Genomic DNA, 25,333 nt, shown 5'->3' with positions numbered 1-25,333 from the left:
CATTTTCTGATGGTCAGTTTGCATGCATCTTTTTACTCGCAGTCAGCCACTCTGTCAGCATGTACATAGACTCATTTCTTATCATGATCAAGAGCGCTCAATGAATCTCACTCTGGCTTTTGGGGAACCCACGGAATTCTAATCATTGACATCAACACCTGAAAGCCACAGAAGCACTATCTGTCAAGAACAGAAAGCCCTGATCAAGAAGTATTCACTAAAGGTAAATTCCATACCAACAACAGACCAAACTCTTCAACTCATCTATTAAGTACATGCTTCTTGCACCAACAGTTTGATGAAACGTAGATACAAAGGAAAATGTTGTGCAGAATGTGGACATCTATCCCCCTTGTTCTCACATGCAAAGCAAGCACTCTGCCATTTGAAGTAATTCCCTAGCAAAATGCTCTGATTGGTTGCTCAAATCCAAAAGTCCTTTGGCTACAATGAGAGCACAGGTCCTTCTAACCTTGTTGTATATCCACATACTGGCACATTTTTAGTTTCTAAAAAATCCCAACTTGCTTGAGTAGCTGGAAATAATGGGCTACCTCAAGATGCCACAGGCCGCACGAGAACAATGATGGCATACGAGTTTATGAGACCAGTGGTGTCACGAAAGAATTGAATTCCAGATGAGGTGTCCGAGAGGTTAAGGAGATGGACTGCTAATCCATTGTGCTTTGCACGCATGGGTTCAAATCCCATCCTCATCGTGTGTTTTGTCTTTTGGAGTGTCAACAGACGTTGTTCGGTAGCACCATGACAAGTTTTAAGCTGTGTTCACACCAAATGCAATTTGTGTGTAAGGTTTGTCCACATTCACTCCTACATCAATGTTCTGATTATATGCAAGGGTCCTTTGGTGTGTTTAGCATTTCAGCGTGTCAAGTCATTTTCGGACATACATCGTGCGACGAATTTGACAAGCGTCTAAAGGGAACTAGCTGCCCCACTCAAATGTGACACCGAATCGAACTCACTGTGAAAGCAGCATTACACTCATGCCCCTCTTCTGAGTAGTTACATTCTTACCAACATCCAAAACAACAGCAACAATACCCAACAAGAAAAGGTCTTATGAATGTATTCGTGCAGTTGCATCTATTACCTTGTCTCCGTCAACTGCACTCATACTATCTTTGTTGATGGTTGCAAGGAGCAGGTGTTTCAGTAAACACTTTCAAGGCTTTAAAAGACCTGACTTGAATGAAAGCTTTTGTCATAAACATCTGAAAGACATTAAGGTACTTGCAGCAGTTTGAAAGCTCAGTCAGCATTTTGCAATGTTTTTAATGGGCATTGGTGCAAAGACATGTAGTATGATTCCCAATGAGGGTACATCTAAAGGACTGTACTTGATGAATAACAGACAGGAGCTCAGGATAATGGAGAATGAGGGCATCGATCCCTCTACCTCTCACATGCAAAGTGAGCGCTCTACCACTTGAGCTAATTCCCCTACGAATCATCTGCGTTTTTATGCCAAATGTTTAATGACACTTTTTGTATGGCTGTGACAGTTCTTCGTAGCTTCGGTGCATATCCAAAACACTGTTTTTGCAGCTTTTTCTCTCCAAAATATCAACTTGTTCCAGTGGTTGAAAACCACAGGATCCTATATTTGCCTCCACAGTTGCAAAGCTAATGCTAGAACGGTTGGACACGCCATGTTTACAAAGATATAATAAACACCCGGGCCATCTACAAGGATCTGCGGATTTGAAACTTGACTCATTACCAACTCTGCCAAATGAAAGGTAATCAACAAACAAGTCGTTCTGATCTTTACATTTTCTGATGGTCAGTTTGCATGCATCTTTTTACTCGCAGTCAGCCACTCTGTCAGCATGTACATAGACTCATTTCTTATCATGATCAAGAGCGCTCAATGAATGTCACTCTGGCTTTTGGGGAACCCACGGAATTCTAATCATTGACATCAACACCTGAAAGCCACAGAAGCACTATCTGTCAAGAACAGAAAGCCCTGATCAAGAAGTATTCACTAAAGGTAAATTCCATACCAACAACAGACCAAACTCTTCAACTCATCTATTAAGTACATGCTTCTTGCACCAACAGTTTGATGAAACGTAGATACAAAGGAAAATGTTGTGCAGAATGTGGACATCTATCCCCCTTGTTCTCACATGCAAAGCAAGCACTCTGCCATTTGAAGTAATTCCCTAGCAAAATGCTCTGATTGGTTGCTCAAATCCAAAAGTCCTTTGGCTACAATGAGAGCACAGGTCCTTCTAACCTTGTTGTATATCCACATACTGGCACATTTTTAGTTTCTAAAAAATCCCAACTTGCTTGAGTAGCTGGAAATAATGGGCTACCTCAAGATGCCACAGGCCGCACGAGAACAATGATGGCATACGAGTTTATGAGACCAGTGGTGTCACGAAAGAATTGAATTCCAGATGAGGTGTCCGAGAGGTTAAGGAGATGGACTGCTAATCCATTGTGCTTTGCACGCATGGGTTCAAATCCCATCCTCATCGTGTGTTTTGTCTTTTGGAGTGTCAACAGACGTTGTTCGGTAGCACCATGACAAGTTTTAAGCTGTGTTCACACCAAATGCAATTTGTGTGTAAGGTTTGTCCACATTCACTCCTACATCAATGTTCTGATTATATTCAAGGGTCCTTTGGTGTGTTTAGCATTTCAGCGTGTCAAGTCATTTTCGGACATACATCGTGCGACGAATTTGACAAGCGTCGAAAGGGAACTAGCTGCCCCACTCAAATGTGACACCGAATCGAACTCACTGTGAAAGCAGCATTACACTCATGCCCCTCTTCTGAGTAGTTACATTCTTACCAACATCCAAAACAACAGCAACAATACCCAACAAGAAAAGGTCTTATGAATGTATTCGTGCAGTTGCATCTATTACCTTGTCTCTGTCAACTGCACTCATACTATCTTTGTTGATGGTTGCAAGGAGCAGGTGTTTCAGTAAACACTTTCAAGGCTTTAAAAGACCTGACTTGAATGAAAGCTTTTGTCATAAACATCTGAAAGACATTAAGGTACTTGCAGCAGTTTGAAAGCTCAGTCAGCATTTTGCAATGTTTTTAATGGGCATTGGTGCAAAGACATGTAGTATGATTCCCAATGAGGGTACATCTAAAGGACTGTACTTGATGAATAACAGACAGGAGCTCAGGATAATGGAGAATGAGGGCATCGATCCCTCTACCTCTCACATGCAAAGTGAGCGCTCTACCACTTGAGCTAATTCCCCTACGAATCATCTGCGTTTTTATGCCAAATGTTTAATGACACTTTTTGTATGGCTTTGACAGTTCTTCGTAGCTTCGGTGCATATCCAAAACACTGTTTTTGCAGCTTTTTCTCTCCAAAATATCAACTTGTTCCAGTGGTTGAAAACCACAGGATCCTATATTTGCCTCCACAGTTGCAAAGCTAATGCTAGAACGGTTGGACACGCCATGTTTACAAAGATATAATAAACACCCGGGCCATCTACAAGGATCTGCGGATTTGAAACTTGACTCATTACCAACTCTGCCAAATGAAAGGTAATCAACAAACAAGTCGTTCTGATCTTTACCTTTTCTGATGGTGAATTTGCATGCATCTTTTTACTCGCAGTCAGCCACTCTGTCAGCATGTACATAGACTCATTTCTTATCATGATCAAGAGCGCTCAATGAATGTCACTCTGGCTTTTGGGGAACCCACGGAATTCTAATCATTGACATCAACATCTGAAAGCCACAGAAGCACTATCTGTAAAGAACAGAAAGCCCTGATCAAGAAGTATTCACTAAAGGTAAATTCCATACCAACAACAGACCAAACCCTTTAACTCATCTATTAAGTACATGCTTCTTGCACCAACAGTTTGATGAAACGTAGATACAAAGGAAAATGTTGTGCAGAATGTGGACATCTATCCCCCTTGTTCTCACATGCAAAGCAAGCACTCTGCCATTTGAAGTAATTCCCTAGCAAAATGCTCTGATTGGTTGCTCAAATCCAAAAGTCCTTTGGCTACAATAAGAGCACAGGTCCTTCTAACCTTGTTGTATATCCACATACTGGCACATTTTTAGTTTCTAAAAAATCCCAACTTGCTTGAGTAGCTGGAAATAATGGGCTACCTCAAGATGCCACAGGCCGCACGAGGCCAATGATGGCATACGAGTTTATGAGACCAGTGGTGTCACGAAAGAATTGATTTCTAGGTGAGGTGTCCGAGAGGTTAAGGAGATGGACTGCTAATCCATTGTGCTTTGCACGCATGGGTTCAAATCCCATCCTCATCGTGTGTTTTGTCTTTTGGAGTGTCAACAGACGTTGTTCGGTAGCACCATGACAAGTTTTAAGCTGTGTTCACACCAAATGCAATTTGTGTGTAAGGTTTGTCCACATTCACTCCTACATCAATGTTCTGATTATATGCAAGGGTCCTTTGGTGTGTTTAGCATTTCAGCGTGTCAAGTCATTTTCGGACATACATCGTGCGACGAATTTGACAAGCGTCGAAAGGGAACTAGCTGCCCCACTCAAATGTGACACCGAATCGAACTCACTGTGAAAGCAGCATTACACTCATGCCCCTCTTCTGAGTAGTTACATTCTTACCAACATCCAAAACAACAGCAACAATACCCAACAAGAAAAGGTCTTATGAATGTATTCGTGCAGTTGCATCTATTACCTTGTCTCCGTCAACTGCACTCATACTATCTTTGTTGATGGTTGCAAGGAGCAGGTGTTTCAGTAAACACTTTCAAGGCTTTAAAAGACCTGACTTGAATGAAAGCTTTTGTCATAAACATCTGAAAGACATTAAGGTACTTGCAGCAGTTTGAAAGCTCAGTCAGCATTTTGCAATGTTTTTAATGGGCATTGGTGCAAAGACATGTAGTATTATTCCCAATGAGGGTACATCTAAAGGACTGTACTTGATGAATAACAGACAGGAGCTCAGGATAATGGAGAATGAGGGCATCGATCCCTCTACCTCTCACATGCAAAGTGAGCGCTCTACCACTTGAGCTAATTCCCCTACGAATCATCTGTGTTTTTATGCCAAATGTTTAATGACACTTTTTGTATGGCTGTGACAGTTCTTCGTAGCTTCGGTGCATATCCAAAACACTGTTTTTGCAGCTTTTTCTCTCCAAAATATCAACTTGTTCCAGTGGTTGAAAACCACAGGATCCTATATTTGCTTCCACAGTTGCAAAGTTAATGCTAGAACGGTTGGACACGCCATGTTTACAAAGATATAATAAACACCCGGGCCATCTACAAGGATCTGCGGATTTGAAACTTGACTCATTACCAACTCTGCCAAATGAAAGGTAATCAACAAACAAGTCGTTCTGATCTTTACCTTTTCTGATGGTGAATTTGCATGCATCTTTTTACTCGCAGTCAGCCACTCTGTCAGCATGTACATAGACTCATTTCTTATCATGATCAAGAGCGCTCAATGAATGTCACTCTGGCTTTTGGGGAACCCACGGAATTCTAATCATTGACATCAACACCTGAAAGCCACAGAAGCACTATCTGTAAAGAACAGAAAGCCCTGATCAAGAAGTATTCACTAAAGGTAAATTCCATACCAACAACAGACCAAACCCTTTAACTCATCTATTAAGTACATGCTTCTTGCACCAACAGTTTGATGAAACGTAGATACAAAGGAAAATGTTGTGCAGAATGTGGACATCTATCCCCCTTGTTCTCACATGCAAAGCAAGCACTCTGCCATTTGAAGTAATTCCCTAGCAAAATGCTCTGATTGGTTGCTCAAATCCAAAAGTCCTTTGGCTACAATGAGAGCACAGGTCCTTCTAACCTTGTTGTATATCCACATACTGGCACATTTTTAGTTTCTAAAAAATCCCAAATGCTTGAGTAGCTGGAAATAATGGGCTACCTCAAGATGCCACAGGCCGCACGAGGCCAATGATGGCATACGAGTTTATGAGACCAGTGGTGTCACGAAAGAATTGAATTCTAGGTGAGGTGTCCGAGAGGTTAAGGAGATGGACTGCTAATCCATTGTGCTTTGCACGCATGGGTTCAAATCCCATCCTCATCGTGTGTTTTGTCTTTTGGAGTGTCAACAGACGTTGTTCGGTAGCACCATGACAAGTTTTAAGCTGTGTTCACACCAAATGCAATTTGTGTGTAAGGTTTGTCCACATTCACTCCTACATCAATGTTCTGATTATATTCAAGGGTCCTTTGGTGTGTTTAGCATTTCAGCGTGTCACTTCATTTTCGGACATACATCTTGCGACGAATTTGACAAGCGTCGAAAGGGAACTAGCTGCCCCACTCAAATGTGACACCGAATCGAACTCACTGTGAAAGCAGCATTACACTCATGCCCCTCTTCTGAGTAGTTACATTCTTACCAACATCCAAAACAACAGCAACAATACCCAACAAGAAAAGGTCTTATGAATGTATTCGTGCAGTTGTATCTATTACCTTATCTGCGTCAACTGCACTCACACTATCTTTGTTGATGGTTGCAAGGAGCAGGTGTTTCAGTAAACACTTTCAAGGCTTTAAAAGACCTGGCTTGAATGAAAGCTTTTGTCATAAACATCTGAAAGACAGTAAGGTACTTGCAGCAGTTTGAAAGCTCAGTCAGCATTTTGCAATGTTTTTAATGGGCATTGGTGCAAAGACATGTAGTATGATTCCCAATGAGGGTACATCTAAAGGACTGTACTTGATGAACAACACACAGGAGCTCAGGATAATGGAGAATGAGGGCATCGATCCCTCTACCTCTCACATGCAAAGCGAGCGCTCTACCACTTGAGCTAATTCCCCTACGAATCATCTGCGTTTTTATGCCAAATGTTTAATGACACTTTTTGTATGGCTGTGACAGTTCTTCGTAGCTTCGGTGCATATCCAAACACTGTTTTTGCAGCTTTTTCTCTCCAAAATATCAACTTGTTCCAGTGGTTGAAAACCACAGGATCCTATATTTGCCTCCACAGTTGCAAAGCTAATGCTAGAACGGTTGGACACGCCATGTTTACAAAGATATAATAAACACCCGGGCCATCTACAAGGATCTGCGGATTTGAAACTTGACTCATTACCAACTCTGCCAAATGAAAGGTAATCAACAAACAAGTCGTTCTGATCTTTACATTTTCTGATGGTCAGTTTGCATGCATCTTTTTACTCGCAGTCAGCCACTCTGTCAGCATGTACATAGACTCATTTCTTATCATGATCAAGAGCGCTCAATGAATCTCACTCTGGCTTTTGGGGAACCCACGGAATTCTAATCATTGACATCAACACCTGAAAGCCACAGAAGCACTATCTGTCAAGAACAGAAAGCCCTGATCAAGAAGTATTCACTAAAGGTAAATTCCATACCAACAACAGACCAAACTCTTCAACTCATCTATTAAGTACATGCTTCTTGCACCAACAGTTTGATGAAACGTAGATACAAAGGAAAATGTTGTGCAGAATGTGGACATCTATCCCCCTTGTTCTCACATGCAAAGCAAGCACTCTGCCATTTGAAGTAATTCCCTAGCAAAATGCTCTGATTGGTTGCTCAAATCCAAAAGTCCTTTGGCTACAATGAGAGCACAGGTCCTTCTAACCTTGTTGTATATCCACATACTGGCACATTTTTAGTTTCTAAAAAATCCCAACTTGCTTGAGTAGCTGGAAATAATGGGCTACCTCAAGATGCCACAGGCCGCACGAGGCCAATGATGGCATACGAGTTTATGAGACCAGTGGTGTCACGAAAGAATTGAATTCTAGGTGAGGTGTCCGAGAGGTTAAGGAGATGGACTGCTAATCCATTGTGCTTTGCACGCATGGGTTCAAATCCCATCCTCATCGTGTGTTTTGTCTTTTGGAGTGTCAACAGACGTTGTTCGGTAGCACCATGACAAGTTTTAAGCTGTGTTCACACCAAATGCAATTTGTGTGTAAGGTTTGTCCACATTCACTCCTACATCAATGTTCTGATTATATTCAAGGGTCCTTTGGTGTGTTTAGCATTTCAGCGTGTCACTTCATTTTCGGACATACATCTTGCGACGAATTTGACAAGCGTCGAAAGGGAACTAGCTTCTTTCTCTTTCGGCTTTTCCCATCAGGGGTCGCCACAGCGAATCATCCTTTTCCACCTCACTCTATCATGAACATCTTCTACCCTAACGTTAGCCAACTTCATATCCTCTGTTAAGACATCCATATATCTCCTCTTTGGCCGTCCTCTTGCCCTCCGGCCAGGCAGCTCCATCTCCAACATCCTTCTACCAATATATCCACTATCCCTCCTCTGAACATGTCCAAACCATCTCAGTCTGGCTTCTCTGACTTTGTCGCTAACACAGGCAACATGAGCCGTCCCTCTGATGTACTCGTTCCTTATCCTGTCTAACCTGGTCACTCCTAAGGAGAACTTCAACATCTTCATCTCTGCTACCTCCATCTCAGCCTCTTGTCTCTGTCTCACTGCTACCGTCTCTAACCCATAGAGCAGAGCTGGTCTCACCACTGTCTTGTACACCTTTCCTTTGAGTCTTGCTGGCACTCTTCTGTCACACAACACTCCTGACACTTTCCTCCAACCGCTCCAACCTGCCTGCACTCGCCTCTTCACCTCTTTTCCACAATCCCCATCACACTGAACTGTTGACCCCAAGTACTTAAACTCCTGCACCTTCTTCACCTCAGTCCCCTGTAACCTAACGCTTCTACCTTGATCCCTCTCGTTCAGACACATGTATTCTGTCTTACTACGACTGACCTTCATACCTCTTCTTTCCAGAGCAAACCTCCACCTCTCTAGCTGTTCCTCCACCTGCTCTCTACTCTCACTGCAAATTACAATGTCATCCGCAAACATCATTGTCCAGGGAGATTCCTGTCTTACCTCGTCTGTCAGCCTGTCCATCAGCATAGCAAACAAAAAAGGACTCAAAGCTGATCCTTGGTGTAGTCCCACCTCCACCTTGAACTCCTCTGTCTGACCTACAGCACATCTCACCAGCGTCATACTTCTCTCATACATGTCCTGAACTACTCTGACATACTTCTCTGCCACTCCAGACGACCTCATACAGTACCACAGCTCCTCCCTTGGCACCCTGTCATACGCCTTCTCTAAATCTACGAACACACAATGCAGCTCCTTCTGACCTTCTCTGTACTTTTCCATCAACATTCTCAAAGCAAAAATGGCATCAGTGGTGCTCTTACGGGGCATGAAACCATACTGCTGCTCACAAATCTCCACCTTCTTCCTAAGCCTGGCTTCCACTACTCTTTCCCACAGCTTCATTGTGTGGCTCATCAACTTTATTCCTCTATAGTTGCTGCAGTTCTGCATGTCACCCTTGTTTTTAAAGATCGGGACCAGAACGCTTCTCCTCCATTCCTCAGGCATCTTCTCACTCTCTAAAATCCTATTGAACAACCTTGTTAGAAATTCCACTGCTGTCTCTCCTAAGCACTTCCATACCTCCACAGGTACGTCATCAGGACCAACGGCCTTTCCGCTCTTCATCCTTTTCAGAGCCTTCCTAACCTCATCCTTTCCAATCTCTGCTACTTCCTGCTCCACAACAACCACATCTCCCTCCCTTCTTTCCCTGTCATTTTCCACGTTCATCAGCTCCTCAAAATACTCCTTCCATCTTTTCTGTACACTCTCTTGGGTTGTTAGCACCTTTCCATCTCTGTCCTTAATCACCCTTATCTGTTGCACGTCCTTCCCATCTCTGTCTCTCTGTCTGGCTAGCCTGTACAAGTCCTTCTCTCCTTCCTTTGTGTCTAACCTGTCATATAGCTCATCGTAAGCTTTCTGTTTGGCCTTTGCCACCTCTCTCTTCACTCTACGCTGCGCTTCCTTGTACTCCTGTCTACCTTCCTCAGTCCTTTCTACATCCCACTTCCTTTTAGCCAACCTCTTCCTCTGGACGCATTCCTGTACTTCCTCATTCCACCACCAAGTCTCTTTACCGTCTTTCCTCTTTCCAGATGACACACCTAGCACCTTCCTACCTGTTTCCCTGATAATCTCTGCTGTAGTTTCCCAGTCATCTGGAAGTTCATCCTGACCACCCAGGACCTGCCTCAACTTCTGCCTAAATTCCTCACAAGTTTCTTCATTCTGTAGCTTCCACCACTTGGTCTTCTTTTCTGTTTTCCCTATCTTCTTCTTCCTGACCTCCAGAGTCATCTTACCCACCACCATGCGGTGCTGTCTGGCTACACTCTCTCCTACCACCACTTTGCAGTCATTAACCTCTCTCAAATGACCTCGTCTACATAGGATGTAGTCCACCTGAGTACTCCTACCTCCACTTCTGTATGTCACTCTATGTTCCTCTCTCTTCTGGAAGTAAGTGTTGACTACAGCCATTTCCATCCTCTTCGCAAAGTCCACCACCATCTGTCCCTCCAGATTCCTTTCCTTCACACCAAACCTGCCCATCACCTCCTCATCACCTCTGTTGCCCTCACCAACATGCCCATTAAAGTCTGCTCCAATAACAACTCTCTCTCCTCTGGGAAAACTCTCTATGACCTCATCCAACTCACTCCAGAATCTCTCCTTCACTTCTAACTCACAGCCAACCTGTGGCGCATACCCACTGACTACATTCACCATCACCCCTTCAATTTCTAACTTTAGGCTCATCATCCTGTCTGAGACTCTTTTCACCTCTAGAACACTGTTTACAAACTCCCCCTTCAGAATCACTCCTACCCCGTTTCTCTTCCTATCAACACCATGATAGAAAAGTTTGTATCCTCCTCCAATACTACGTGCCTTGCTGCCCTTCCACCTTGTCTCCTGCACACACAGTACATCTACCTTCCTTCTCTCCATCATGTCTGCCAGCTCTCTGCCTTTCCCTGTCATTGTGCCAACGTTAAGAGTCCCTATTCTCAAACCTATGTTCCTGCCTTTTCCCTTCTCTCTCTGGCAACGGACCCTTCTGCCTCCCCTCTTTCTTCGACCAACAGTAGTCAAATTTCCACCGACACCCTGTAGGTTAACAGCATCGGTGGCGGTCGTTGTTAACCCGGGCCTCGACCGAACCGAAAGGGAACTAGCTGCCCCACTCAAATGTGACACCGAATCGAACTCACTGTGAAAGCAGCATTACACTCATGCCCCTCTTCTGAGTAGTTACATTCTTACCAACATCCAAAACAACAGCAACAATACCCAACAAGAAAAGGTCTTATGAATGTATTCGTGCAGTTGTATCTATTACCTTATCTGCGTCAACTGCACTCACACTATCTTTGTTGATGGTTGCAAGGAGCAGGTGTTTCAGTAAACACTTTCAAGGCTTTAAAAGACCTGGCTTGAATGAAAGCTTTTCTCATAAACATCTGAAAGACAGTAAGGTACTTGCAGCAGTTTGAAAGCTCAGTCAGCATTTTGCAATGTTTTTAATGGGCATTGGTGCAAAGACATGTAGTATGATTCCCAATGAGGGTACATCTAAAGGACTGTACTTGATGAACAACACACAGGAGCTCAGGATAATGGAGAATGAGGGCATCGATCCCTCTACCTCTCACATGCAAAGCGAGCGCTCTACCACTTGAGCTAATTCCCCTACGAATCATCTGCGTTTTTATGCCAAATGTTTAATGACACTTTTTGTATGGCTGTGACAGTTCTTCGTAGCTTCGGTGCATATCCAAACACTGTTTTTGCAGCTTTTTCTCTCCAAAATATCAACTTGTTCCAGTGGTTGAAAACCACAGGATCCTATATTTGCCTCCACAGTTGCAAAGCTAATGCTAGAACGGTTGGACACGCCATGTTTACAAAGATATAATAAACACCCGGGCCATCTACAAGGATCTGCGGATTTGAAACTTGACTCATTACCAACTCTGCCAAATGAAAGGTAATCAACAAACAAGTCGTTCTGATCTTTACATTTTCTGATGGTCAGTTTGCATGCATCTTTTTACTCGCAGTCAGCCACTCTGTCAGCATGTACATAGACTCATTTCTTATCATGATCAAGAGCGCTCAATGAATCTCACTCTGGCTTTTGGGGAACCCACGGAATTCTAATCATTGACATCAACACCTGAAAGCCACAGAAGCACTATCTGTCAAGAACAGAAAGCCCTGATCAAGAAGTATTCACTAAAGGTAAATTCCATACCAACAACAGACCAAACTCTTCAACTCATCTATTAAGTACATGCTTCTTGCACCAACAGTTTGATGAAACGTAGATACAAAGGAAAATGTTGTGCAGAATGTGGACATCTATCCCCCTTGTTCTCACATGCAAAGCAAGCACTCTGCCATTTGAAGTAATTCCCTAGCAAAATGCTCTGATTGGTTGCTCAAATCCAAAAGTCCTTTGGCTACAATGAGAGCACAGGTCCTTCTAACCTTGTTGTATATCCACATACTGGCACATTTTTAGTTTCTAAAAAATCCCAACTTGCTTGAGTAGCTGGAAATAATGGGCTACCTCAAGATGCCACAGGCCGCACGAGAACAATGATGGCATACGAGTTTATGAGACCAGTGGTGTCACGAAAGAATTGAATTCCAGATGAGGTGTCCGAGAGGTTAAGGAGATGGACTGCTAATCCATTGTGCTTTGCACGCATGGGTTCAAATCCCATCCTCATCGTGTGTTTTGTCTTTTGGAGTGTCAACAGACGTTGTTCGGTAGCACCATGACAAGTTTTAAGCTGTGTTCACACCAAATGCAATTTGTGTGTAAGGTTTGTCCACATTCACTCCTACATCAATGTTCTGATTATATGCAAGGGTCCTTTGGTGTGTTTAGCATTTCAGCGTGTCAAGTCATTTTCGGACATACATCGTGCGACGAATTTGACAAGCGTCGAAAGGGAACTAGCTGCCCCACTCAAATGTGACACCGAATCGAACTCACTGTGAAAGCAGCATTACACTCATGCCCCTCTTCTGAGTAGTTACATTCTTACCAACATCCAAAACAACAGCAACAATACCCAACAAGAAAAGGTCTTATGAATGTATTCATGCACTTGCATCTATTACCTTGTCTGCGTCAACTGCACTCACACTATCTTGTTGATGGTTGCAAGGAGCAGGTGTTTCAGTAAACACTTTCAAGGCTTTAAAAGCCCTGACTTGAATGAAAGCTTTTGTCATAAACATCTGAAAGACAGTAAGGTACTTGCAGCAGTTTGAAAGCTCGGTCAGCATTTTGCAATGTTTTTAATGGGCATTGGTGCAAAGACATGTAGTATGATTCCCAATGAGGGTACATCTAAAGGACTGTACTTGATGAATAACAGACAGGAGCTCAGGATAATGGAGAATGAGGGCATCGATCCCTCTACCTCTCACATGCAAAGCGAGCGCTCTACCACTAGAGCTAATTCTCCTACGAATCATCTGCGTTTTTATGCCAAATGTTTAATTACACTTTTTGTATGGCTGTGACAGTTCTTCGTAGCTTCGGTGCATATCCAAACACTGTTTTTGCAGCTTTTTCTCTCCAAAATATCAACTTGTTCCAGTGGTTGAAAACCACAGGATCCTATATTTGCCTCCACAGTTGCAAAGCTAATGCTAGAACGGTTGGACACGCCATGTTTACAAAGATATAATAAACACCCGGGCCATCTACAAGGATCTGCGGATTTGAAACTTGACTCATTACCAACTCTGCCAAATGAAAGGTAATCAACAAACAAGTCGTTCTGACCTTTACCTTTTCTGATGGTCAGTTTGCATGCATCTTTTTACTCGCAGTCAGCCACTCTGTCAGCATGTACATAGACTCATTTCTTATCATGATCAAGAGCGCTCAATGAATCTCACTCTGGCTTTTGGGGAACCCACGGAATTCTAATCATTGACATCAACACCTGAAAGCCACAGAAGCACTATCTGTCAAGAACAGAAAGCCCTGATCAAGAAGTATTCACTAAAGGTAAATTCCATACCAACAACAGACCAAACTCTTCAACTCATCTATTAAGTACATGCTTCTTGCACCAACAGTTTGATGAAACATAGTTACAAAGGAAAATGTTGTGCAGAATGTGGACATCTATCCACCTTGTTCTCACATGCAAAGCAAGCACTCTGCCATTTGAAGTAATTCCCAAGCAAAATGCTCTAATTGGTTGCTCAAATCCAAAAGTCCTTTGGCTACAATGATAGCACAGGTCCTTCTAACCTTGTTGTATATCCACATACTGGCACATTTTTAGGTTCTAAAAAATCCCAACTTGCTTGAGTAGCTGGAAATAATGGGCTACCTCAAGATGCCACAGGCCGCACGAGGCCAATGATGGCATACGAGTTTATGAGACCAGTGGTGTCACGAAAAAATTTAATTCCAGATGAGGTGTCCGAGAGGTTAAGGAGATGGACTGCTAATCCATTGTGCTTTGCATACATGGGTTCAAATCCCATCCTCATTGTGTGTTTTGTCTTTTGGAGTGTCAACAGACGTTCGGTAGCACCATGACAAGTTTTAAGCTGTGTTCACACCAAATGCAATTTCTGTGTAAGGTTTGTCCACATTCACTCCTACATCAATGTTCTGATTATATTCAAGGGTCCTTTGGTGTGTTTAGCATTTCAGCGTGTCAAGTCATTTTCGGACAAACATCGTGCGACGAATTTTACAAGTGTCGAAAGGGAACTAGCTGCCCCACTCAAATGTGACACAGAATCAAACTCACTGTGAAAGCAGCATTACACTCATGCCCCTCTTCTGAGTAGTTACATTCTTACCAACATCCAAAACAACAGCAACAATACCCAACAAGAAAAGGTCTTATGAATGTATTCATGCAGTTGCATCTATTACCTTGTCTGCGTCAACTGCACTCACACTATCTTTGTTGATGGTTGCAAGGAGCAGGTGTTTCAGTAAACACTTTCAAAGACCTGACTTGAATGAAAGCTTTTGTCATAAACATCTGAAAGACAGTAAGGTACTTGCAGCAGTTTGAAAGCTCGGTCAGCATTTTGCAATGTTTTTAATGGGCGTTGGTGCAAAGACATGTAGTATGATTCCCAATGAGGGTACATCTAAAGGACTGTACTTGATGAACAACAGACAGGAGCTCAGGATAATGGAGAATGAGGGCATCGATCCCTCTACCTCTCACATGCAAAGCGAGCGCTCTACCACTTGAGCTAATTCCCCTACGAATCAACTGCGTTTTTATGCCAAATGTTTAATGACACTTTTTGTATGGCTGTGACAGTTCTTCGTAGCTTCGGTGCATATCCAAACACTGTTTTTGCAGCTTTTTCTCTCCAAAATATCAACTTGTTCCAGTGGTTGAAAACCACAGGATCCTATATTTGCCTCCACAGTTGCAAAGCTAATGCTAGAACGGTTGGACACGCCATGTTTACAAAGATATAATAAACACCCGGGCCATCTACAAGGATCTGCGGATTTGAAACTTGACTCATTACCAACTCTGCCAAATGAAAGGTAATCAACAAACAAGTCGTTCTGACCTTTACATTTTCTGATGGTCAGTTTGCATGCATCTTTTTACTCGCAGTCAGCCACTCTGTCAGCATGTACATAGACTCATTTCTTATCATGATCAAGAGCGCTCAATGAATCTCACTCTGGCTTTTGGGGAACCCACGGAATTCTAATCATTGACATCAACACCTGAAAGCCACAGAAGCACTATCTGTCAAGAACAGAAAGCCCTGATCAAGAAGTATTCACTAAAGGTAAATTCCATACCAACAACAGACCAAACTCTTCAACTCATCTATTAAGTACATGCTTCTTGCACCAACAGTTTGATGAAACATAGTTACAAAGGAAAATGTTGTGCAGAATGTGGACATCTATCCACCTTGTTCTCACATGCAAAGCAAGCACTCTGCCATTTGAAGTAATTCCCAAGCAAAATGCTCTGATTGGTTGCTCAAATCCAAAAGTCCTTTGGCTAAAATGAGAGCACAGGTCCTTCTAACCTTGTTGTATATCCACATACTGGCACATTTTTAGGTTCTAAAAAATCCCAACTTGCTTGAGTAGCTGGAAATAATGGGCTACCTCAAGATGCCACAGGCCGCACGAGGCCAATGATGGCATACGAGTTTATGAGACCAGTGGTGTCACGAAAAAATTGAATTTCAGATGAGGTGTCCGAGAGGTTAAGGAGATGGACTGCTAATCCATTGTGCTTTGCATACATGGGTTCAAATCCCATCCTCATTGTGTGTTTTGTCTTTTGGAGTGTCAACAGACGTTGTTCGGTAGCACCATGACAAGTTTTAAGCTGTGTTCACACCAAATGCAATTTGTGTGTAAGTATTGTCCACATTCACTCCTACATCAATGTTCTGATTATATTCAAGGGTCCTTTGGTGTGTTTAGCATTTCAGCGTGTCAAGTCATTTTCGGACATACATCGTGTGACGAATTTGACAAGCGTCGAAAGGGAACTAGCTGCCCCACTCAAATGTGACACAGAATCAAACTCACTGTGAAAGCAGCATTACACTCATGCCCCTCTTCTAAGTAGTTACATTCTTACCAACATCCAAAACAACAGCAACAATACCCAACAAGAAAAGGTCTTATGAATGTATTCATGCAGTTGCATCTATTACCTTGTCTGCGTCAACTGCACTCACACTATCTTTGTTGATGGTTGCAAGGAGCAGGTGTTTCAGTAAACACTTTCAAAGCTTTAAAAGACCTGACTTGAATGAAAGCTTTTGTCATAAACATCTGAAAGACAGTAAGGTACTTGCAGCAGTTTGAAAGCTCGGTCAGCATTTTGCAATGTTTTTAATGGGCATTGGTGCAAAGACATGTAGTATGATTCCCAATGAGGGTACATCTAAAGGACTGTACTTGATGAACAACAGACAGGAGCTCAGGATAATGGAGAATGAGGGCATCGATCCCTCTACCTCTCACATGCAAAGCGAGCGCTCTACCACCAGAGCTAATTCCCCTACGAATCATCTGCGTTTTTATGCCAAATGTTTAATGACACTTTTTGTATGGCTGTGACAGTTCTTCGTAGCTTCGGTGCATATCCAAACACTGTTTTCGCAGCTTTTTCTCTCCAAAATATCAACTTGTTCCAGTGGTTGAAAACCACAGGATCCTATATTTGCCTAACTACAATATCAGCTGTCTGACAACAGACCAGCCAGTTGCCCAAATGCCGGCATACATCAAAGAGCTCTGCGGCGGAGCTAGTAGTAGCCTAGCAGGAGCTATCGAATGACAAAGCAGCCTAGTTATCATAAATCTTTTGATATTTTTCTTATATTCATTGAGACAGTAATAAAGTGATCATTTTTGTTTTTAATGTTCCTTTTTTGAACAAATATGGGTCACAGAGACAGGAAGTTACCGCTGAAAGCGGCGTAGTTTTGCCGGCGTACAGAGAGCATATCCGCATGTATGACTTATGACGTGAATAATTATTGCGTTCGAACGGATTAATTATTGCGTTCGAACGAGTTAATTATTTCGAGGGAACGGAATAGTATCTTGAGGGAACGCAATAGTATCTTGTGGGAACGGAATAGTATCTTGTGGGAACGGAATAATAGTATTTCGTGCGAACGACATAATAACCTGTGGGAACAAGATATTAATCTGTGGGAACAAGATATATTTTTATATCTTAATGTCAGGACACGGGCTCCGTACAAATCCTACGCAAAGTTTTATAAATGAGGCCCCAGGGGTGGGCAAACTACGGCCCGTGGTCTTGATCCATGTTTGGTCCAGCCCACTGAACAATATCAGAGACCCATGTTTGTTTTTTGTTTTTTTTATCTGTTCACACAATCAAGACCCGCATAGAATGTGACATTTTATTCCACCCTTCTGCAGTCTATTCTCCAACCTGAAACCCTCTAAAATCCCTGTCAAACAGAACAGAAGCCAGTCTTCCCTTTCTATGTCGCAGTTCATCTTTCCCGGTTTAGCTCATTCTTTTAGCGCAATTATGGTGCTTTTTTTAAACAGTGCGCCCTTTTCTGTTTCCTGATTGGCTGGAGACCTTGTCAATCAATCTCCTCCGTGCAGTGTCTCCTGTACAGAAACGCGGAGCTCTTCAAATCTACAGAAATCTTTGATCGCGATTAGATCTTTGTTTTCATTCTAAGATCCTGGACCTAATTTCTATGGAGCAGTGACGTGCGGTGAGGTTTATGGCTGGTGAGGCACTGAATCCTCTGGAGTCAGATTTACAATTGCTAGAACTGAATATTTCACCATTCATCCAACAGCAGGTAACAGCATATAAAATACACACAAGAACATATTTGTCCTATAGACAATATTTATTTTAGAAACATGCATAGAATACTCTTGTTGTGTATAAATTATTCGTACTGTAAACAAGTCTGTTCCCTGCTGGTGAGGCTTGCCTTAATTGAGGCCGTTTCTGTGGGCCAACAGCAATACTTCCACTGTCTCTGTTAACGTTGAGCCCTGCCGTCAGACATGAGGCAAAGCGCTCCCGAGCCTCACCCGGATTTTCCGCTCCGTCTGTGATCGCGCAACACTCAAATTCAGCGATTCTAACTTCAGAAACTGTGGAAAACGTGTTGAGTTGACTGAAAATGTATATTTAAGACAGATCAGTGGAAAATAATATTTACTTAATGCACGTTTTTTTAATTTTATCACGATCATGACAGGTGAGGCCGAGCCTTACTTGCCTCATCTGACGGCACGTCACTGCTATGAAGGTTTGAGAATTTAAGCAAGAGAGAAAAGGGTGAAAATTTTCATGTCTGTCTGAGAAAAGAGTATGAAGTGGGCAGTGAGGATTTTACTGCCATAAAACGTCTGTAATCAAACTCCGTGGATTTCACTGATCACGGGTTATCTTTAGAACGTGACTCCTGCAATAAACGAGGGAACTCTGTACTGGTGAAAAGGTAACTCAGATATGTGCGTAGCTGCAGCAGAAGACAGAAATGAGCTTTTTACTGGATGAGAAACAGACGTGGAAGACACAGTGCAGCTGCTCAGTTATAGCGCAAACTGTCCGACGTTTGAGGAGCTCCAGCGCTCTAAGTCTCAGTGAGACTGACAGGAGAGGATCGACTATTGGTTTTTCTTTTTAAGATATCAGTATTTTTTTTTCCTTTAAAAATCACAGAGACAGTTATTTGGTCATTTTTTGTTTCATAAATAGTGTTATTTATTTTATTGAAAGAATAATGAATTATTAAAACTTTATTATAGGGCTTTACAATAAAAGAAAGATAAAAGAAGTTTAACATTTTAAAGAAAAAGAGTTATTGTGGCCCTCGCAAGAAAAATTTGGAGGACTTCGCTCTTGCATCAATGTGGTGTTTGAAGATTTGTTCTTTTTCATTCTTACATTCATGTGGTGTTTGTTTCATTCAAACACCACATGAACGCAGTTTTTCTCTAAGTTTCCACGAGGTGCTATTGGCTCTAAAATGAGAACAAAAGTTTTAACCTAAAAACTCAAAAATGCTCTGTTTTAAAATATAATTTTTAATCCAAATGTTTTCATCCGGATTGCATAATATTTCTTTTTCTTACTCCACGCATCTGCTCCTGGTCCGGCCCTTCCATCGCATTTTAGAACCCTATGTGGCCCGCGAGCCAAAATAATTGCCCAGCCCTGCCCAACACAGTGACGTGCAGTCAGATGAGGCAAGTGAGGCTCGGCCTCACTTGTTATTGTGATAAAATAGAAAAACCGGCATTAAGTAAATATTATTTTCCACTGATCTGTGTTAAAGATATATTTTAAGTTGGCTCAACATGTTTTCCACAGTTTCTGAGGTTAAAATCGCCGAATTTGAGTGTTGCACAATCACAGACGGAGTGGAAACTCCGGGTGAGGCTCCGGAGCACTTTGCCTCATGTCTGACTGCAGAACTCAATTTTAACAGTGAAGTGCCGTCATAGCGCTGCTTTGAATGCAAGGAAAAGGCTGCCGTGAGGCTAGCACCGCCAGCAGGGGGCAGACGTGAGCTGACAGCTGCTTTGTAGCTGTAGCTGTGTTCTGTAGAAACAGAACAGAAAGAGGACATTTTTCTCCATTAAGTGGGAGAGACTCATTTACACTAAAGGAAAATAAGGAAGACTTTTCCAACAGGTCATTAAGCTTTTTGTGGAACTACTTGAAAATTACATTTTAGCCCTCAAAGAATTTATTTTTATGATCATTTTCACAGACAACATTTGATAACACTGATTAAAGCACCAGAATTTGAGCAGATGTCCCAAACAGCCTGGGAGATGATGGGAACACAGCAGCAGCAGCGAGACACAGAGGAGCACCGAGAGGAAATCATCCGCAAGAAGCTTCGAGTTTTTAGGAGGCGTTCCCCTGCTTCTGCAGAGGATCAGTGAGGACGAACAGTCCTCCTGTTAAAGTCTGTGAGTACTTTTCCCCCTAACAGTTGAATGTATGCAAGAAGAGAGACAACGGAGAAACGAGTATTAAAAACATAATCAGGGGCCCTTATCCCAGGAGGAAGGGTTTTCCCCTGTTGGTAGGACTTGAACAACATCCGTGTCAGGGTCTAACAGGAACGACCCCAACCTTGGAATCACGTTCTTTACTTTTCTATTTTTGTTGTTATTCCTGTTCTTTGTTCTTGTTCATTAAGGGATTTGACCAGTCAATAAGATTTCTATAGTTTGAAATGTGCAATTTTTTTCCAGAGTGACGAAGGGTATTAAAGTTATTTCTTTTAATGTCAATGGACTCACAAATCCTATTAAATGTAGCAGGGTGCTAACTCAGATGAAGAAGAACAAGCACAAGTGGTGTATTTACAAGAAACTCACCTAAATGATGAGGAACATGAAAAATTAAAGAAAATGGGCTTCACAAATATGTTTTTCTCCTCATACAAATCTGGCCGTAGGCGAGGCGTGGCAATTTTAGTCTCCAAAAGTCTTTTGAGATGAAGGACAAAGAAGGTAGGTTTGTTTTGGTCCGGGGAATGGTAACTTAATTATATTCATGAATGTATATGCACCACCAGGAACCGACTTGAGTTTCTTTAAAAAAATTATTAACATAATGGTAACAGAAACCCAAGGTTTGTTGATTTGTGGTGGGGACCTAAACATCAGACTAAGGCCGGACTTGGATAGTTCTAGTGGGAGAAAACAAGAGCCAAATACTTTATGTAAAAAAGTCTCTGCACTCATGGAGGAGGTGGGTTTGATAGATATATGGAGAGAACTTTTCCCTACAAGGAGAGACTGCTCTCATTACTCGGCTCCACACTCAATTTATACCAGAATAGATTATTTCCTAACTTTTGGCAAAGATAAGGATACAATCCAAAGATGTGAAATGGGATCAATAGATATAAGCGACCATGCACCATTATATCTAACTATTCATCCAAACACATGTCCAAAACTATTCTCTTGGAAATTAAATTCACTCCTGCTTAAAGACACAAATATTAAAAAAGAAATAACAAAATAAATGAGCGATATTCTTAAAATAAATGATAATGGAGAAGTGTCATTTCCAATTCTATGGGACACATTAAAGGCTGTCATAAGAGGGAAAATTATCTCAATCGCCTCCCATAGGAAGAAAATGCGTAATAGATAGGCCGAAGAATTACAAAAGAAGTTAACACAACTAGAAAGTGAACATAAAAAGAACCCTTTAACAAGCACGCTGCAACAATTAAAAGAAGTTAGAAATGAAAGAAATAATCTGAGTACACAAGAGATAAAGAAAAAATTAATGTATCTGAAACAGAAATACTATGAAGGTGGATCTAAATCAATGAAAATTTTAGCATGGCAACTGAAAAAGAAAATGTTGACAGCACTGTAAGCAAAATCAAAAATCCAGAAACCGGAAACGTCATGACCAATTTAAGTGAGATGCATGGGGTGTTTGAAGCATTTTATGAAAACTTATACTCCAAAGTACCTGGTGGGACGGAGGACGAGATTGATCATTTTCTTAATTCTATAAACCTACCAAGTCTGAACGAAGAGCAAAATGAGAAAATGACAGCAGAGGTCACAGAAATGGAACTTAGGAAAGCCATAAGCCGTTTGAAAACCAATAGGTCACCGGGCTCTGATGGCTTTACCGCAGAGTGGTACAAGGAATTTAAAGATGAGTTGATCCCTATAATGCTTCAGACATTCAACTGGGTGTTAAAGAAATCCCAAATACCACCAAGTTGGATAGAAGCCATTATTTCTGCCATTCCCAAAGAAGGTAAAGATAAATCCGAGTGTGGCTCATATAGACCAATCTCCGTCCTTAATATAGACTACAGACTGTTAAGCTCAATTATGGCCAGGCGAATGGAGGAATTCTTACCCAGTCTGATAAGCAACGACCAGACTGGGTTCATAAGAAACCGGCATACAAAAGATAATATACGCAGAACCCTGCATAAAAGAGAGCAGATACAAATATCTAAAAATAAAGCTATGCTCATGAGTATAGACGCGGAAAAAGCATTTGATTCAGTAAATTGGGACTTTCTGTATGGAGTATTGACTAAATTTAGGTTTCATGACATAATTATTGAAACAGTGAAGGCCCTGTATGCCAATCCCACGGCAAGAGTTAAAGTTAATGGTTACCTCTCGAACAGCTTTACAATCCAGAGAGGAAATAAACAAGGTTGTGCCTGGTCTCCACTTTTATTTGCCTTATATTTAGAGCCACTGGCACAATCAATTAGACAAAACAAGGACATTAAAGGAATAATTATTCAAGGAAAGGAACACAAACTGGCATGTTACGCAGATGATATATTAATATATTTAAAACAACCTACAAAATCTTTACCTGAACTGATGAACCTGTGCAAACATTTTGGAAACTTATCTGGGTATAAAATTAATATGGATAAAACTCGAATACTTGCTTACAACTACGGCCAACCAGCCATTTTGGTGGCGCAATACCCAATGAGATGGCAGACAAAATCAATAAAATATTTAGGTGTAAACATACCCAAAAACCTGAATAAATTATATGAAGAAAATTACATCCCATCACATAAGAAGATAGTGGAGGATGTAAATCGTTGGAACTTGATTCCCTTTCTCTCTTTATATTTAAGAATTGAATCCATCAAAATGAATATTTTACCGAGATTACTCTATCTTTTCCAGACACTACCTATAAATATCCCTCAAAACCAATTTCATGAATGGGATTAAATCATATCACGTTTCATATGGGGAGGTGAAAGACCCAGAGTTCTCAGAGTGCCTTAAAACGCTACAATTACATAAAAATGAAGGAGGGAGGGGCCTGCCTTCCTTAAAGGATTATTGTCGAGATGCTCAAATGAAAACGGTGATTAACTGGTGTGATGTGAACTATAACGGCAAATGGAAAGACATGGAGGAAAATTTGATCACTACTCCCATACAAGCAGTTCTGGTGGACTCAAATATCCAAAAATATATTGACAATATTTGTAATCCGTGGGTTAAGTGTACACTCTCTATATGGAAAAATGTAGTTAAAGATTTAAGACTGGAAAACGACCTCTCAATATTCAAATGGTATGCCTACGATTCTAATTTTACCCAAAACAAATTGGATTCACGTTTTAAATATTGGTCCACCAAAGGGCTATCAATATTTGGAAGCTTGATTAAGGATGGCAAGGTAATCAGTTTTGAAACGTTGAAAGAAAAATACAGTTTTGAAAAGCAGGACTTCTATAGATACCTACAAATAAGGCATTACATAAACACAAAGATTGGCGTGAATGTTTGAACTAAAGGAGATCTGGTTGACATATTTATAAAGGCATATAAAGGTGATGTTATTAGAAAACATATCTCTGCTCTGTATGCATTTTTGACAAGCAAGAATCCTCACTCGACTGAATATGTGAAGACATTATGGGAGAAAGAGGCCGGAGTGAACATAACACCGGACGAATGGACATCAATATGGAAACAACAATGGAATTGTACTGCCTCACAAAGATGGAGAGAATATGGATGGAAAAGTCTGATCAGATTCTTTATCACAACACTTTAGAAGACTCATTATGATGGAAATCCTCCGTTATGTTGGAGAAAATGTGGAAACCAAAGAGCACATCATGTGGGACTGCCCCCTCATCAAACCATACTTGACTGATGTTCATAAAACACTACAAAGGATTTTCAAACGTACATTTCCTTTTGAAATTAAAACTGTTTATTTTGGATGTATGCCACAGGAATGGTCTAAACAAGATAAATACTTGCTGGGAGCCCTGTTGATTGCAAGCAAAAAGTGCTTGACTAAAAATTGGCTTTCCCATTATGTACCAACTTTAACAATATAGTGGGAATTAACATTAGAAATATATAAAATGGAAGAATTAACGGCACATTTGAACAACAGCGAAAACTGGTTTATGTTATGCTGGAAAAAGTGGGTCCAATATGCTAATTTAAATAGGTCACATATTTCAAAAATACAAACAAATGGATAATTATTGGTCACTCCCTATAGTTCAATGTTCTTATATTTTGTAAAAAAAAAAATACCTTTCAATATTTGTGTATTAAGAACTTCTATGCAAACTCAAATAATAATGTTTATTGTACTGTTTTGTACTGTAAAAATGAAAACATAAATAAATAATTTAAAATAAAAAAGCACCAGAATTTGAAGTTGGAAAATTACCAGAAATAGATACTGAGGGTCAAAATTAAATGTGTGCTGAACACATCTGTATACTCTAGATGACATGACCTATAAAATCGAATATGATTCTAACTTGATGTTGAAGTGAGGAAATGATCCTGTTTAATACTACTGCATTGCTAAAGGACCACCACCAAAGCAAGCATTCCAACACAGGAGATCCCATGCAATGACCCTGTTCACTGAGAATGTAGAGGATCCCCCTGAGGAAAACTGGTAAATGGCATATACTTATATAGCGCTTTTCTACAAGGACAAAGCACTTTTCAGTCACCCATTCACACACAGGTGGCCACTCCACTGCCAAACACAGGCACCCGCCTACCACCAGAGGCAAGGTGGGGTTCAGTGTCTTGCCCAAGGACACTTCAACTCACGAGCATGCAAGGCGGGAATTGAACCTGCAATCTTACAATCATGGGTTGACTGCCCTACCGCTGCTCCACAGCCCTTCCATTGCATTTTAGAACCCTATGTGGCCCGGGAGCCAAAAGAATTGCCCACCCCTGCCCTAGACTGTGACGTGCGGTCAGATGAGGCTGACTGCTGCTGCTTACTGCTCTACTAAGTTTGGATTTCTTTTAAGGTTCTGCAGGAGCTGACAGCAAGAAAC

General features: G+C 41.4%; 6 non-coding genes across 6 annotated transcripts; all 6 read left to right on the top strand.

Moving 5' to 3' along the window:
• Nucleotides 1-637: 637 nt before the first annotated feature.
• trnas-gcu (transfer RNA serine (anticodon GCU)) lies at nucleotides 638-719 on the top strand. The gene has a single exon. It is a non-coding gene; the product is annotated as a tRNA-Ser (tRNA).
• A 1,712-nt stretch (nucleotides 720-2,431) lies between these two features.
• On the top strand, nucleotides 2,432-2,513 carry trnas-gcu (transfer RNA serine (anticodon GCU)). The gene has a single exon. It is a non-coding gene; the product is annotated as a tRNA-Ser (tRNA).
• A 1,712-nt stretch (nucleotides 2,514-4,225) lies between these two features.
• trnas-gcu (transfer RNA serine (anticodon GCU)) lies at nucleotides 4,226-4,307 on the top strand. Its single transcript has one exon. It is a non-coding gene; the product is annotated as a tRNA-Ser (tRNA).
• A 1,711-nt stretch (nucleotides 4,308-6,018) lies between these two features.
• Nucleotides 6,019-6,100, top strand: trnas-gcu (transfer RNA serine (anticodon GCU)). The gene has a single exon. It is a non-coding gene; the product is annotated as a tRNA-Ser (tRNA).
• A 1,711-nt stretch (nucleotides 6,101-7,811) lies between these two features.
• On the top strand, nucleotides 7,812-7,893 carry trnas-gcu (transfer RNA serine (anticodon GCU)). Its single transcript has one exon. It is a non-coding gene; the product is annotated as a tRNA-Ser (tRNA).
• A 4,711-nt stretch (nucleotides 7,894-12,604) lies between these two features.
• Nucleotides 12,605-12,686, top strand: trnas-gcu (transfer RNA serine (anticodon GCU)). The gene has a single exon. It is a non-coding gene; the product is annotated as a tRNA-Ser (tRNA).
• The last annotated feature ends 12,647 nt before the right edge of the window (nucleotides 12,687-25,333 follow it).

The sequence above is a fragment of the Oryzias latipes genome, chromosome 1 (assembly GCF_053564925.1).
Source record: "Oryzias latipes strain Hd-rR chromosome 1, Olatipes_Hd-rR_3.1".
In the NCBI taxonomy this organism is placed as follows: Eukaryota; Metazoa; Chordata; class Actinopteri; order Beloniformes; family Adrianichthyidae; genus Oryzias; species Oryzias latipes.
The sequence above is the reverse complement of the archived record's forward strand: the minus strand, read 5'-3'. Positions and strand labels throughout refer to the sequence as shown.